Here is an 18664-nt window from a genome sequence, read left to right as displayed (position 1 = left end):
AAAGTCTTTATTTTTTCTTAAACTCCGTGCCCAGTCAAACAAGTTCACATAAATTAAAACGGAGACCGTATATGTTATTTTAGGAAATCAAAAAAGTATATTAATTTGTTTCCAATTTAATCTCATATTGCTTGATCTGTTAAGGTATATAAATAATTTTTTAGGGAAAGTACCAAATCTTTATACGAAAATGACCGAATGGAGTAAAATACAAATGTACGAGGAAGCACAAGGAAAATGATATCTAGGTCCCAATACTGAACAAGCTTTAACCTAAAATTTAATGCAAAAGATTATTACAGTGAGATGGGCAGGTGAGAAGCGAATAATTTGGGGTATGATATGAATGAAAATAAATTGATATGTGCATGGTACAAATTTTGATTTAGACAGCTGATTGGAACCTACCACGTCATTGATCTATACTATTGGTTTTGCTCTCTCTGTTCGCCGAGTCAAGGCATCCAATCAATAATGATAGCTACACAGCGGCGGCTCAACAGATCTCGGGACATAAGGCGAAATTATATTCGGAGGCCCTTAATCCCAATATAATTCCATTAGTGAATTTGGGAAGGGTACTTTATACGCAGACTTTACCCAGAGACGGATCCAAGATTTAAATTCTATGGGTTCAACCATTAAGGTTTTTAGCATTACATCATTATATTTTTAAAGTTATGGGTTCATATTTATTATTTATTATAATTTTGATAAATTTTTACACATAAATTTATACTCCGCAATAAAAGCACTGGGTTCAGTTGAACCCGGTGCTAGAGAGCTGGATCCGCCCCTGATTTTACCTCTATCTTGAAGTAGAGATGTTGTTTCCGATAGACCCTCGGCTCTCTCCCTCCAAGAACTCTCCACCTTGCTCTTGGGATGACTCGAACTCACAACCTCTTGGTTGGAAGTGGAGGATGCTCGCCACTAGAGTAACCCACTCTTGTTAAATATACTAATTAATGAGGGAAGAAAATTATCATAATTTATAAATTTATTATATAAAATAACCTCAATCAAATAACAAAAAATATACTGTAACACTTTTTTTATTCTAATTATTTATATAAATTATATAATATATAATAATAACAATAATAATAAAAATTTAAAATAAATTTGGGGTCTTCAAAATTTAGGGGCCTAAGGCAATGGCCTGCTACCCAAAGCCTTAGAGCCGCCCCTCCTACACGTCCATAATCCCACTTTTGTGGTTATCATAGAATTAGTACCAACCAAAATAATTACTTCTGCATTTTCATGAAAACTTATTGCATAACACCGAAAAACAAAATACATACTTACATATATAAAATGAAAAATATTACTTTAATTTAGTTTTATGTTAGTAGTCATGACTTTATGATTTAAATTTCTGTTGTTGCAATTTTTTTTTTCTCTTTGAAATTTAAGCTCATGAGTTTTAACTTTTAAGAAAAGTAAAATCAGAAGAAGAGTTAAAAGCTTGAATTGAATCAGTTAAAAAGTTCAAGGACTTTTCTTCATAATAATTTCCAAATTTTGTGTTTTTATTGCTGAACTGCAAGTAGAATTGAAAAATTCCTCTAATTATGAATTTTTTTTACTTTTTGATTTAGATCTTTAGTGGTATTTTTAGAGGACCACGATTGTCCATTGATTCATTTAGCCTGGCAATACCTTTCTTTTTCGCTTTCTTCTTTCATTTCCTCAAATTATTATACTCATTTTCTTCCTCTTTTTGCTAATTCGAGCAAATAATAATCTTTTCATATTTAATATTTTCTTAACTTTTCTCTACCTAAACTATGATTGATTCTTTTTGGGATTTTTTTCCTTTCCTATACACTATTTGAAACTTTATTACGAAAAATATTCATATTTTGGTATTTACCCGACCTAAACATATTTTGGTTACAAAATATATACAATCCACCTTAAAAGGCTCCCAAATCTATTATTTCTGCCTTCAATCAAGGGATTTAGTTACACTCTTTTCCTTTTTTTTCTCCTCTTCTCTTTTCTTGTTTTTCTTCCGCCCTATTTTTCTCCACCCTTAAAATAAATATCTATAAGTTACGTAAATTGCACTATGAAATCAATAAGCTTCTGTTTCTGCATCTCTTCGTAATGATAATTTGTAATGAGAAAACTAATGTCGTATTCCTGAAACATAATGCGCCCACCAGAATTTAGATGACTAAAAGTTGGTCAAGAAATAAGTTATTAACCCTTTTTTTTTTATAAAGAAACAAATCATTCACGTACACCTAAAAAAAGTTCATTCAACCATTTATGAAACATGCCAAATATTCTCAACCTAGGTAGCCTTTTAGACAAGGCAGATGCTTTATTTTATTCAGGCAAAACTTGACCATAATCCAAAGATGCTTCTTCCAAGGTATTGCTACTCTCCATCTAGATCTAATACATGAATACACATCAAGAATAAACAAAATTTTATGTCTCAACCGACTCTAACAAGCAATCACATAAATGTTAGTAAATAAATTTCATATAACTAATTATATATTATACAATTTATCTATAATTTTCATACATTATTTCTATCCAATTATATACAACTACAATATCATACAACTTAAATATAATTTTTAAACAATATGTCTTTTGTATATTTTGTATAAGATTTATACATAGTAAAAATAAATTTCATACAACTAATTATATATTATACAACTTATCTACAACTTTCATACATTATTTTTACTCAGTTATATACAACTACAAAATCATACAACTTAAATATAATTTTTATACAATATTGTTCAACTTTCATATAATATTTAAATAAAAACATATATATATAAACAACAGAATACAAATTTTCTACAACTTTACTACAATTTCGTAAGTATAATGTATATCATGTCTTCTTCTTCTTCTTCTTCTTCGAGTTTCAATCTGAAATTCAGCCAAAATCAAGTCTAATCTTCACCAAAACACCCTCAAAATTGAGATATAAACTCCAAACAATATTCCTAATTATTTGCAACAACACCCAATCAAAATAAGTAATGATTTTTGAAAACCCAAATTCGAATTCAAAGGTTTAAAGCTTTTTAATAGCTGTCAATGGTGAAATTGTTGCTCTCTTTTCCTTTGCTCTACATTACTGGAATTAGGGGTTGAGAGATAGAGAGAGACGTAGAGAGAGAGCACGGGAGGGAGAGAAAATAAGGATGGGAAATAATTGATTCATAATATAAAGAGATACTCATTTAATTCTTAAAGTGTATATAATTGGTAAATTTGTATATAAGATGTAATTTAATTGAAACTTGAGTAGATAGGGTAATAAAGTTTCAAATAGTGCATAGGAATGTAAAAATTCCTTTACCCTCGGATTCAATAAATGTTCGCCAAGTTGCAAGGCCGGCTATAATGTTACAAGAGGTAAGGCCTATACCTTAGGCCCCAAATTTGGGGCCCCGTTTTTAAAAAATAAAAGGTTTATAGGTGTTTAAAAAATTATAAAGAGCTTTCTTTTCTTTTATATTAATATATATATATATATATATATATAAAAATAAAGTAATAATTTGACTTACTTAAAAATGGGTAGATGAATAGTTTTTCAACGCTCTAATTTTTTACTTTTTACTCCTTCATTAGAGAACGTGTAAGAATTTTACTCTCTTTTTTTAATTAGTTCAAGTCAATCTTTCTTTTTTCCAATCTCTTCATATTTCAAAAACCCTACATATTTTTTGTCTTTCTCTTTATTATTCTTACTCACATTCTTTCTCCAAGAGTTTATTAGGTTTAAGTGTTCAACAATACTTTTAAGCTTGCAATAGTTTTATACTTCTATTGCTCTACAATATCTTATCTAAAATCAACAATATCTCAAGAAAGACTAAATGAGTTGTCTATAATATCGATTGAAAAAGAATTATTAGAAAAAACTGATTATAAAAAATATCATTAACAACTTTATATCTCAAAAAGCTAGAAAATTAGATTTTAAATAACAATATATCTTATAACTTCCATTTAAAAATTTAGGTCTCGTATTAAATTTTGGTTTTAGGCCCCGCATGTGCTTGTGACGCACCAGCCAAGTTGTCATACACATGTAACAAACCAAAGACGTGCTTATTTTTTACTTTAATTTTTAAAGTAAGAAGATACCGTTCAATAATTGAATTCTAGTACCACTAGGTGGATTACTCTATTCGGTTCGTCCAACGACTTTGACATTTTATTTAAGTTATAACAATTAATTAATAGCATAACTTAATCACCGACAGAGGTAAAATTGCAAATCTCCTCATAGAATTCCATTAGTTAAGCTAAATTATTATATATATTTAATAATACATAGTTCTAACTTCTAAGAGAGATATGGATTTATTAACAAGCACAGATCAAAGCTTCATTGACCTAGTCAAGAATTATTGCCGACAAATATTTTAGACAAAACATATGCCTAGACGAGTCAGAGATCTTCTATTCTCTTTTGGTTACTCTTTTATTTTAATTAACAGTATATAATTAATTTTTAGTTTGTTTCTAATTTTTCATTACTGCACGAGTAACAAACTTTCTTTCTCTACATAGTAAACAGTGGAAGAGATGAACTCAAATTGGACAAAAATGATCGAGGGATAAACTCCCTAATCTTGTTCTTAGCATTCCTTAAAATAGTCTGAAATAATGATCAAATCAAAGAATTATAAATTTCCGAAGAACACGGAATTAATACTATCTGTAGGCTTATAAGAATAGGCTAATAGCTTACTCAACCATTTAAGTAAGTAAAATTATTTTTTAATCTAATGTCAGTAGTTACGTAGTAGTAGTTAGTGCAATTGCTTACATAATCTATTTGACCTACCTTGAGCAAAGACTTCAACACATTTATGAAGTATTCCGGATTGTAATCAAACTTTACATACAAGTTTCAATCAACTAAATGGACCTATGCGAGGTCCTAGAACACCACCCTGTCGATAACACCAAAGTCCACTCAAGTTAAACTTAGCAAATTTAAAAACTTTCAAATGAAAACTTCCGACAATAAGCCCTGAAACGCTCCTGGACCACCTGATACTCAATCCGAACATATACCCAAGTCTGAATTCACCTTACAAACTTATAGAAACCTTCAAATTCCGATTATGAGGTCATTTACTCAAAACTCAAACCTTGGTCGACTCTTCAACTTAGAGCTTCCGAATTGAGAATTATTCTCCCAAATCAACTCTGAACCTCTCGAAAGTCAAAAATAACTATACACGCAAGTCATAATACATAATATGAAGCTACTCAAGGCCTCAAACCGTCAAACGACAAGCTAAAATTCAAAACGGCTGGTCGGGCTGTTACATTATTGTTCTTTGTTTATACAGGTAACTTGGTCGGTTTTATTTTCAAAAGTGTAATTTAAATTTAAATTTTGAATTTCATGAATCAAAAGTCTCGGAATTCGTGATTCTACAATTGATAACTCAAGGATGGTGTCATCAAGTTTGTGGGTCTACAATTGAGAACTTAAGGATGGCATCATGGAGTTTAGTTCTCACTAGAACTACAACTCTATATAGAACCACAAACTCTATGACTCCATCCTTGAGTTCTCAATTGTAGAACTATAAAATCCAAGACACCATCCTTGAGTTCTCAATTGTAGAACTACAAACTCTATGATGCGATACTTTAGTTCTTAATTGTAGAACCACAAATGCTATGATATCGTCATTGAGTTCTCAATTGTAAAAATACAAACTCCTTAACTCTATCCTTGAGTTCTCAATTGCCGAACCATAGATTCTATGATGCTATTCTTGAGTTCTAAATTGTAAAATCGTGAACTTCATGATGCCTTTTTTGAGTTCTCAATTGTAGAACCAAACACACCATGACTCCATCCTTGAGTTTTAAATTGTCAAACAACAAAATCCTTGACTCTATCTTTGAGTGTTTGATTTTCGAACCATAAACTTCATGATACCATCCTTGAGTTCTCAATTTTAGAATCACAAATTTTATTACGGCAATCCGATAGATAGATTATGGCTTCTTCACTATCAACAAGCTCTCACATGCAATGAACTGCTTCCGACTTCTTCATTGGGTTTGTAGCTATACCGTATAGAGAGAAAAGTTCCTTTTAATAAGAGTAGATATATTCAAGCAAACATTTCAATGAAATGATCCTTTGACAATGGGGAACCATGAATTCCATGACACCATTCTTGAGTTCTCAATTGTAGAACCAGAAACTCCATGACTCCATCTTGAGTTCTCAATTGTAGAACCAGAAACTCCATAACTCCATCTTGAGTTCTCAATTGTAGAACTAGAAACTCCATGACTCCATCTTGAGTTCTCAATTGTGGATCGACAAACTCCATTACTATCCTTGAGTTCTCAATTATAGAACTATGAAGTCTATTATTCTATCCTTGAGTTCCTAATTTTAAAACCACGAACTTAATGATCTTATCCTTGAGTTCTCAATTGTAGAATCACGAACTTTATGACTTCATCCTTGAGTTCTCAATTATAGAACCACAAAAGCAATGATGCTATCCTTGAGTTATCAATTGTATAATTACAAACTCTATAACGTCATCCTTGTGTTCTCAATTGTAGAATCACGTACTCCATAAATCCATCTTTAAGTTCTCAATTGTTGAATCATACAATCTATGACTCAATCCTTGAGTTCTCAATTGTCGAACTACGAATTTCATGACACCATGCTTGAGTTCTCAATTGTAGAATCATGAACTCCATTATCTATCTTGAGTTATTAATTGTAGAATCAGAAACTTCATGGCTCTATCCATGAGTTCTTAATTGTAGAACCATGAACTACATGATTTCATCCTTGAATTTTTAATTATAGTACCACAAACTCCATGACGTCATCCTTGAGTTCTCAATTGTAGAATCACAAAATTCATGACGCCATCCTTGAGTTCTCAATTATAGATTCACGAACTCAATAACGCCATCTTTGAGTTATTAATTGTCGAACCACGGACTCCATGCCTCCATCTTTGAGTTCTCAGTTGTCAAACTGCGAACTCTGTGATACCATCCTTGAGTTCCTAATTATAGAACCATGAATTCTATAATGCCATCCTTGAGGTCTCGATTGTAGAACCACAAACTCCATGATGCCATCTTTGAGTTATTAATTGTAGAACCACGAGCTCAATGACGCCACCCTTGAGTTCTCAATTGTAGAACCACAAACTCAATAATTTCATTCTTGAGTTCTCAATTGTCGAACCACGAACTCCGTGAATCTATCCTTAAGTTCTCAACTGTCAAACCACGAACTCCATGACTCCATCATTGAGTTCTTAAGTGTCAAACCACGAATTCCATGATGCCATCCTTGAGTTCTCAATTATAGGACTACAAACTCCATGACTCTATTCTTGAGTTCTCAATCATAGAACCACAAAAATGACTTCATCCTTAAGTTCTCAATTGTCAAATCACGAACTCCATGATGCTATCCTTGAGTTCTCAATTGTAGAACCAGAAACTCTATGACTCTATTCGTAAGTTCTCAATCTTAGAATCATGAACTCCATGACTCTATCCTTTAGTTTTCAATTGTAGAACCACAAACTCCATGACGTCATCTTTGAGTTCTCAATTGTAAAACCACAAACTCTATGACATCATCATTGACTTATCAATTGTAGATCCACGAACCCAATGATGCCATTTTGGATTTTTAATTGTCGAATCACAAACTCCATGACTTATTGGATTGGATGAAATACATGTATCTAAACTAAAAAGTAGTTCTTTACGGGAGGAAATGCCAGACAGACTGACCTCTGCTAACTATGTTTTATATAGATTGTATTTTGAAAGCTCTATAAGCAGACAACTTAATTAATCATAACCAGTATTTTAAAAAGCGCACGTGCGAGGCGAGGCATTTTACCTGATAAGGGACGAGACGTAAACCTCGAGAAATCGAGCATAAACCCCGTGGATCTTTAATTATAAATATTTTATAAACTAATAGAATAAAAATAAATATTAAAAGAAGTTAAAACTATATAAAAATTATAGAAATTCTTAAAAAATATAAAATAAATAAAAATATACATACAATTGCTTCTTCTTAAAACGCTCTAATTGACTAAAGATCACAACTTCTTCGTCTAAAAAACTAATTAGATTTTTTTGTTGTTGAAATGATTAGAATTTATAAACTAACTTGAAAGATCAAGGATTTTTAAAAGAAAGAAAAGCGAAGAATAAATTTACAATCAAAAGCCAAATCACAGCAAGTGATGAAGGATGATGCGTTTTGGCGTAGTAGTTTGTGAATTGATTATTTTTCCTTTGCCTAGTATAAGACGAAGAAACAATTATGGCTAAGAACATAAAAATATTTTGACTTTTAAGTTTTTTAACTTTTAAAAATTTAATAACAAGCTAATTTTTGTGATTTTTATATTAAATTAAGAATTTACAATTGAATAGTAATTTTAATTCTAATTTGGAGAGATTATCTTGGTTTACGCCTTGCAATACTTTCATCTCCCTCATCCCGAGGAGCGTTCTTACTACGCCCAACATCATAACTCATGCATGTTTGGGCAATCTTAATTAAGCAACACTTACCCATTTTGCTTTGTATTTATTATAGTAGGAACACTTTAATCCTCTTATCTTTTCAGTAATTAGGTTCTCTTGACACTATTACTGTCTCTCAAAGAATGCCACTATTACCGTGGGTAGTCAAACATCCTTTTCTTCAGAGGCGGATCCGAGATTTAAATTCTATGAGTTCAACCATTAAGGTTTTTAGCATTACATTATTATATTTTTAAAGTTATGAGTTCATATTTACTATTTATTGTAATTTTAATAAATTTTTACATATAAATTTATACTCCGTAATAAAAGCACTGGGTTCAGTTGAACCCGGTGCTAGAGGGCTGGATCCGCCCCTGCTTTTCTTTACTGAGATATAAATGGTGATTTACAGTATCTTTGATAATTTTTAAATATATAAAATTTATCTTAAAAATATTAAAATTAATATTCGGTTTGACATGGTATTCCGAATACCGCAATTATTTTTCTTTTGGGAGAGGGGGAGGGGGCAAATGAAGCACCAAGTTTATTACTAATATTGTGGCGTATTGGTCAATTACCGTTTCACTAAAAAACTTTTGACTTGATTAAAAAACTACTTTTTAGCTTTGTCACGCATTAATCAAATAGAGTATGAATTACAGTATATGAATTGAAAATGGCTACTTCAGGAATGATTTATTTATTTGACTTCATCTTATGATCTGGATGATTGCTAGTCACCAACTTTAGTTCATATATGCGTAAGTGTGAATTTCAGAAAATTCTCTTCAAAGAAAAACTTGTGTTAGCTAGGTGTGAAAATTACCTCAGCAAAAAGTGCATCAGGAGTGAAGTAAATTAACAATATTTCAAAGAATTATTGCATTTCTTTTTCTCTTGATTTTAAAAATTACATAAGAAAAGAAAGAATATCATTCTGAACGAAAGAAATTTTTTAAGTGATATGCTTGCTAAAGACATATATAAAGTCCTTCAAGCTTGGAGTAGCTGTGATAACTTTTTGTAGGATGGAATATATGTAGTCATTTCACTAATAATTGATATTTCCTAAGTTTTTTTTCCCATTATCTGGGAGTGTTGTATTAATCAAAATTTGTTCCCATTAGTACAACACAAGGGTATAGGTTACCCTTCAAAAGATATGGCGAGGTGATAATAAAGTTCACCTGCCACCGCCAACAAAAATCCTAGCTTACAAAAAAAATTAGCCTTGTCACACTTGATTCTAATACTCGGTAATTGGCTTTTGTCCAGGTGAAAGGGGCCCTTAGCACCTTTAGGAAGTTGCTGACCGGAGAAGTAGTAAAATTCGGTCTGAGTTTTGGCCGCCAATTTTGCTAAACAGTCAGCTAGTTGGTTGAGAGTTCCTCTTTCTGGTTTTTGCCATTGCACTGCCATGGAATTCTATTTGGGATGAATCCTTACTAGAGTGTCGTAAAAATTGTCCCAAGACAACTTGAGATTACAATTTGGATAGGCCTTGTTGATTGCACTTTTCACATTCCAACTGATTTGTTGCTTCAACTTATAGAAGTTGAATTTCTTTTGATTTCCATACCTGCAAGCACAAGTTTTTTTTCACAGTACCCAACATATGATAATAGGAGTAATACTTAACACTAATTTATGTACATCATTAACAGACTTAGTTTGCCATCAGGTATTTAACATATATCTACTAGGGTGGGGGTGATAGTTAATTCCAAGTTGAGAGCCAAAATGTTTCCACACATAACTGGCTGCCTGTCCTTCTACAAAAATATGGTGCATATTTTCATAGGTAGGATTCTCACAGCAGTTACACCTAAAAACAATATGTCTCCCAAACCTAGAAATAGGGGAGTTTCCCTTTCCAAAGTCTCCAAACTAGGAATGACATATTAAAAGGAATATAAGAGTTCCAAATCTTACCAATATGTTGTTGCTTAGATCTAGAATTTCTTTCCAGATGCCAAGTTATCCTGTTGGAGTATTTACCATTCTCCATAAGGTCCCAATAAACCTTATCCTCTTTTTCTTGATTTTCAATGTCAATTTTTAGGATATGATCTATCAGATGTTCTGGAAGGACATTCTTCAGCTTTCTAACATCCCACCTGCCCTCAGTGATGAATTCACGCACCAAAGTTTTATGGCTCCTCCTAGTGGTAGTAACTAAACCTGCAAGATGACTTTTTAAGGTCCAATTATCCCACCAAAAACTGCTAGAGCCTGAATTGATTTGCCAGACCATGTGCTTATCTGCAATGTTTCTTATAATAAGAACATGTTTCCAGGCATGTGCATTCCCAGGAGCCCATTATTTCGAAACCAAATGAGATCTAATGCAATATTTATGTTTCACATATGTTGCCCATAGAGATGATGTGGACCTGATCCTCCACCACCTTTTCATAGCCAACATATTACTGATTTCTTTCATCTTTCTAATACCAATACCACCCTCATCTGTAGGCACAGTGAGGTAATTCCAGGAACTCTAATGGTACCTTTTATGTTCCATAGAGTTACCCCAGAAAAAATTAGCAAAATATTTTTCAATTAGTTTAAAAGTAGTTTTAGGGAGGGATATAACAGATAATGTATAAACGAGCAAAGATTGAATGACACTTTTGATCAACACAACTTTACCTCCATATGATAAAAGCTTGCCTTACCAACCATTGAGCCTTTTCACTATCTTACTAATCAGGATGTCAAAATATTCAGTCCTTTTTCTGCCCACATATAGAGGACAACAAAGGTAATTAAAAGGAAAATTCTTATCCATAAAACCAGAGCACTTCCTAATTCTATTAATCCTGTCAGCTGCAATCTTAGGAGCAGTGAGGAAAAAGCTCTTGTCTCTGTTAACCAATTGACCATAGCTTTTCTCATAGTTACCAATTTGCTTCATAACAAGATTAATAGTTGCAGAATTACCACTACGAAAAATAACAATATCATCTGCATAGGTTAAATGGTTAATTTTTGGGACCTTATCATGCATAGAAAAAGGGGTGAAATCAAGATGATTATACAAATTATTAAGAGTCTTGGAGAGAACCTCGGCAGCTATAATGAACGAAGAAGGGGAAAGGGGATCACCTTGTTTAAGACCTTGAGAGGAAAAGAAATTTTTTTGTCTAGATCCATTAATAATGATCGAATACCACACATTCGAAATCAAATTATGAACCATGTCTATCCAGTATTTAGAGAAACCAAATTTACTTAACACAGAATAAACAAAAGGCCATGCCATTCTATCATAGGCCTTAGCCATATCAAGCTTAATAATAATATTACCTCCCATGTTTTTATCAGTAATCTTGTGAATAATTTCTTGAGCCAGTAAAATATTCTCGGAGATTAGTCTATCCTTCACAAAACTACTTTGATTAGGAGAAACTAATTTGTGCAAGAGGGGGTTTAGCCTTAAAGAAAAAATTTTAGAGATGATTTTGTTAGAGAAATTAGATAGACTAACTGGTCTAAAATCTAAAAAATAATAAGGAGTATCAATTTTGGGAATCAAAACTAAGCAAGTATGAGAGAAGAATTTAGTCAAACCTTTCCCTTTGAAGAACTCCAGAACAACTGCAATGACATCCTCTTTGATAATATCCCAGCAATTATGGAAGAATGCTCCATTATATCCATCCGGTCCAGCTGTGCTAAAAGCACTTAGACTCAACACAACATTTTTTATTTCAGCTTCATCGAGCATCTTACTGAGAATTAGGTTATCCTCCTCAGTAATGCTATTAGGAATACACTCTAAAATAGTGGGGTTGAGGTTAGGAGTTGGTAAGTTGAAATGGGAATTGAAGTGCCTGACTGCAACTTTGGAGATCTTCTCATCACCCATAATCCACTTACCCTTATGATTCTTAATTCCATTTACCTGTTGTTTCCTCCTTTTTTTCCTGAGAATGCAGTGAAAGTATCTGGTATTACTATTACCATCTTCAAACCATTTTATCCTAGATTTCTGTTTGAGAAGGGAGTCTTGGATACTCAACCATCTAATATATTCAGCATGGGCTTTGTTCATTTTTTCTCTACTTTGCTCGGTGTTGTCTTCAATGTCTTTATCTTCCAAATATTGAAGCTTCTCCTCCCAGTTGATAACAGCCTCATTAATGTCACCGATGTCTTTCCTAGACCATTGACTTAATCTCTTACTGAGAGCCTTCAGCTTGGATTGCAAGATCCATATATGATTACCCATAACCTTTTTCTTCCAAATTTCCTTAACAATATTATAGAAATCAGACTGATTAACCCAACAGTAAAGAAATCTGAAATACTTAATATAATTATTGTTGGCGTAAAGATCCTTTATGAGCAGAGGTCTATGATCCGATCTCGTCCTTGCCAAAAGCCTAATTGAACATCTTTGAAACAAAATTGTCCCATAGATCATTAACAAAGACTCTATCCAATCTTTTCCAAATTCTCTTCCTGGGTCTCCTGTTATTGCACCAAGTAAAATTTGGGCCTGAGTAACCAATATCAGTAACTCCACAAATATCCATACAGTTTTGAAATTTAATGCTTTTGTACATTCTATGAGGTTTACCCCCTAATTGTTCACTTGGTTAAAGGATCACATTAAAATCTCTCCCGATACACCAAGGTGCATCCACCAGATGACTATCATGTTCCAAAGATGACCAAAGGACTCTTCTATCTTCTGAATTACATTTAGCATATACTGTCGTAACAAAGATATCTTGAGTACCTATAGCTTTCTCCAATTTGATGGTAATGTGTTGTTCACTTTCTGTGAAAATCATTTTATTGCTGTAAGAATTCCAGAAGCACCAAATTTGACCATTACCATTAGAATGGCAATGTTAATACCCTAAGAATCTCATGTATCCATCTACCTTTTCTTTAGTATTAAAAGGTTCAAAGACAGCTACAAAATGTGTGTTGTTGATGCCAATCAACCTTTTGAGCCCGTGAATAGCTTTTTTGGATATCACCCCCCTTATGTTCTAGAAGATTGCACTAATCATAAAAATAATTTGGGGTGTTTTTCTCTCTTTGTTTCCTTCTTTGAGAAGGATGTGTTCTGTTTCTTTGACCTTTGCCACTTTTTCGAGTTTCACTTCGGCCTCTTTTAGCAATGTATTGATTATCCATTTTTTGACTTTATGAAACTTCCTCAATGTCTTCATTCTCTGTGTCGCTATCTCTTTTAGAGCTCATGTTGAGTTTGTTAGTATTTCCCTCATTCATATCCCGATCCCACTCTTTTCCATCCATATCAACAACTAATTTTATTCCAGGTTGATTTCTAACCTCTGTTGGAAAGTAGATGAGCTTGAGGCACAGGTTGTATGCTTGTGCATTTCCTCTTCCTTGCTTTCTTCTTCCCTGCTAGTATCTTTATTATCAGACATTTGATTGACATTTTCCATTTCTATATTAGGAGCTTCCTCTTTCTCTAGCCTTTCATTCTTGCCAGTATCATTAACATTGATTTGTCTCTCATGTTCTTGTGTATCAAATGTTTCTTGATTCTGAATACTATCTCTAATAGCAGCTATAGACTGATCATTTTGTTTGCTCGTCGATGTAGAAATAAAATTATTTTTGCTACTGTTCTGCGTAAGTTTGAATCTTACTTTGCTTTTCTTCTTCGGCATCTTTTTGGTTTTCTTCTTCTTATTTCTTTTCTTCATGTTTTTCCCTTCTTTATTGCTATTAGTCTTTGTATTTTCATTCCCCTATTCCTGTTTCTTTTTACCGTTATCAACACGGTGAGAATCTACTTGAATTGTGTCCTCCTTGCCGTTATTGTTTTCTTTCATCATCTTGTTCATAGAATGTGCTTCATCCTCATTTTTGATAATCTCATCTCTATCTCCCTCTTCCTTAGCTTGAACCGCCTTTTTCTTTTCAAGAGCCCTACAATTGACTATGTAGTGGCCCAATTTCCGACAATGTTTACAATATTTTGGGACGCCTTCATACTCTAATTTTTAGGTATATCCTTTTAACGGCGATTTATCATATTCTTGACCCACAAAAATACTTTGAGGCACAGGTTTTAATAGGTCCACTTCCACTCTAATTTTGGCCATACTAGGCCTTGTTCTACCAATTGTAGCAGCATCTAGAGCAAGAGGCGTACCTACAGAGCTCAACAGTTGTTTGATGTAGTGCCAATCATGCATATGAAATGGTAAAGCTGGCAGAAGAACCCAGGCCGGAGTGACTAGCAGATCCTCTTCTGGCTTGAAGTCCGGTGACCACTTTTGTAACCATATTTGCATCCCGTCGATTTCGATAACTCTTCTGAACCATACTGTTTTCCAGTCCTCCTTATTGAAGAGATCAATGAAGACATTTTGATTGTAATAGACCCCTATTCTGACCGACCCTTTCAATGGAATAATTTCCTTAAATCTTGACATAATCCGGTCAATTTGGGGGCATGGTCGAAGAAATTTTCCCACAATTGTGTACTTACATGAATCCGTCATTATGCCATAGTAGTCTTTAGCCTCGAAAATCAGAGCTGGCATGCCATTGTGAGTCGTATGTCTTGCTATCACTTTCTCCTTTTCATGGCAATTGGAGTTTGGATTGGGGATTTGAGAAGATGATGAAGAAGCTGAGATGGTATTAGCATAGGTTAGTTTTCCTAGCTTAGAATCAATATTGTGAGATGTTTCACCTATGGGTGAACCTGATCTGCCGTACGCACCGGTGGGATGCCTCCTGGCGGCTCCATCTAGTGGAGCGTGTGCAGGATGCGTTAAGACAAGGGATTTTATGTAGCCGTTGTAGAAAGGAAAAGTTTTTCTTGTCAATTTTTAATGATATTTCATAAGTTAGTATCTCTAGTATTACATAATTATTAAATTTTAAAGAGTTAAATTCAGGGGAGGATCCATCCTTTAGGGTTGGCGTTGTACGTCACCCGCTAGATTGGTAAAATTATCAAATATTTATGTAGCAATTTTCTTAAACTAGATTAATGTTACGACCCAAAAACCTAACCCGTCGTGATGGCGCCTATCATGGTACTAGGCAAGCCGACCTTTCCAAAACACTTTCAAAATTTAACAGAAGTGAATTAAGATATTTAAAATAACTGGAGTTTCTCATAAATACGGGGTAAAACCCAAATAAAATATAAGTGCGGAAAAATAGCCCGATATCGGGGTGTCACTAAGTCATGAGCCACTAGACTCTCAATCTAAAAGACAATGTCTACAATAGTCTACGTCTAGATATCAATACAGAGAAAGAAAGATAATAAGGAAGGAGCACAAGGTCTGCGAACGCCGGCAGCTACCTCGTAAATCTCCGGAAGATCAACTACGCACGAACTCAATGACCTCCATGTCCAGTCACACCTGAATCTGCACACAAGGTGCATGGAATAACGTGAGTACTTCCAACTCAGTAAGTAACAAAATTAAATAAGGAAATGAGAAGCAGTGACGAACTACACAATGCAGTTCATTTCAGTAATTTCAGCAAGAAAATAGACATGCTTTCAATTTAGTGTTTTAAATCAAAACATTTCGAGTTCAGGTACAACAATATACGCCCTCCAGAAAGTTTCACAACAACAACAATTAGCAACGAAGTGCAATAACAAAATAAGAGCAAGTACAGCCTTACAGGGCTACTGTCACTCATCTATCTCAACAGCTCAATCACTCGGCTCTCAGCCTCAATACTCACAATTAAAGGTACCTGCACTCACTTGGGGTGTACAGACTCCGGATGGGCTCCTACAGCCCAAGCGCTATATATTGTTGCGGCGTGCAGTCCGATCCATATATTATTGCGACGTGCAGCCCGATCGATATATTGCTACGGCATGCAACCCGATCTGATATATGGCTCGAAGGCTTGTTTCGGCGTGTAACCCGATCCAATATATGGCCCGAAGACTTGTTGCGGCGTGCAACCCGATCCAATATTGCTCACATAGCTTCCAACTCGGCACTCAGGCCTTATCTCAATCTATAGCCTCTCCAACCCCTCGGGCTCACAAAATATCATAATAACCAGCCCAAACAAAGGATACAACAAGTATCAATAAGAAATGAAAGGAAACAGAGATATAACACACAATAAGACTGTGACTGAGTACAAGACATTAATTAGCAGTCAATTCAACAAATATACAACCGCTGCCCAAAAATGATTTCATATGGCCTAAGCATGGTTTGTAACATGAAAGGCAGTCAATTGCTCAAAGACAAGGAAATATAAGTAATAACAATGGCTATTCTACTTTACAGGCTTACGAGACGGACCAAGTCACAATCTCTCACGGTGCATGCTCACACGCCCGTCACCTAGCATGTGTGTCACCTCCAAATATCACATTATACAAATTCTCGGGGTTTTATACCCTCAAAACCAGATTTAAGACTGTTACTTACCTCAATCCGAGCAAAATCCTACTCCGCAATGCATTTGCCTCTCAAATTGGCCTCCAAATGTCCCGAATCTAGCCACAAGCAATACAATACGATCAATATATGCTAAAGGGATCAATTCCACAATAAAACTATTGAATTAGAACCAAAACCCGAAATCGGCTCAAACCCGGGGCCCACGTCTCAAAATCCGACTAAAGTCACAAAACCCGAAAGCCCATTCACTCACGAGTCTAACCATACTAATTTCATCAAAATCCGACATTCTTTGGTCTCTCAAATCCCCCAAATCCACTCTCCAAAATTCCAAGCCCTAACCCCCAATTTTTACTTCAAAACCCTACTAATTATGTGAGAAATCAACGGGAAAACACCATAGCTAAGGATAATTAGGCTCAGGGAACTTACCTCAGTGATAACCCTCAAATTTCCTTCCAAAAATAACTCCAAAAGCTCCAAAGTCCGTGTTCCAAATTGTGAAAATGAGAAAAAATCTCGAAGTCATCTATTTATACTTTCTGCCCAGCAAAACCACACATGCGGTCCAATATCCGCACCTGCGGAGCCGCTTCTGTGGTTGGGAACTCTACTTCTGCGGAAACTCACTTAACACACTGGCCCCGCACCTGCGTCCCAGGTCTCGCACCTGCGGACGCGCACCTGCGCATTTTCCTCCGCTTCTGCGGAAACAGCCAAACTCCTCTCTTCCGCATCCGCGTCTCAGTCTCGTATCTGCGAGCTCGCAGATGGGTCCCCCTTCTCGCACCTACGATTCCAATCCAACCCAGCCTTGCCCACATCTGCGACTTCCTACGCACTTCTGTGGGCCCGCACCCGCGGGCCTCCCACCGCAGGTGTGAAAACACCAGAATAATCTGCCAAGCCTAAGTCCAAAACTTCCTTCCGTTGAGCATCCGAAACACCTCCCGAGGCTCTCGGGACCTCAACCAAATGTACCGACTAGTCATATAAGCCCATACAAACTTAGTGGAACCTTCGAATCACTCATAACAATATCAAAATATCAAATTACCCCCGGATTCAAGCCTAAGAACTTCTAAACTTTCGAATTCCACAAATGATGCCGAAACCTACCAAACCACATTCGAATGACCTCAAATTTTAAACACACGTCACAAGTGACACTATGAACCTATTCCAACTTCCGAAAATCCATTCCGACCCCGATATCAAATTTTCCACTGCCGACCAAAATCGCCAAATTTCCAACTTTCGCCAATTCAAGCATAATTCCACTACGGACCTCCAAATCACATTCCGGACGCGCTCCTAAGTCCAAAATTACCTAACGGAGCTAACAGAATCATCAAAATCCAAATCTGAGATCATTTACACTTAAGTCAACATTCGATTAACTTTTCCATCTTAAGCTTATCTCAAAGAGACTAAAGTGTCTCAATTCACTCTGAAACTACTCCGGACCCGAACCAACTAACCCGATATATCATAATATAACTGAAGAATACGGAAGAAGAAGAAATAGGGGAAACATGGCTATAACTCTCGAAACGATCGATCGGGTCGTTACAATTAAATATTTGATCCTGCCACCCCCAATCGCAAACCAGACAAAGGTGCAAACCTTGTCTAATTTTCATTTTTTATTGTTCTTTTTATTTCCTTTGTCCCGGTCATTTTCCTTTTTGGCTACC

This window comes from Nicotiana tomentosiformis, chromosome 4, assembly GCF_000390325.3.
Source record: "Nicotiana tomentosiformis chromosome 4, ASM39032v3, whole genome shotgun sequence".
Lineage (NCBI taxonomy): Eukaryota > Viridiplantae > Streptophyta > Magnoliopsida > Solanales > Solanaceae > Nicotiana > Nicotiana tomentosiformis.
This window is presented reverse-complemented; position numbering follows the sequence as displayed.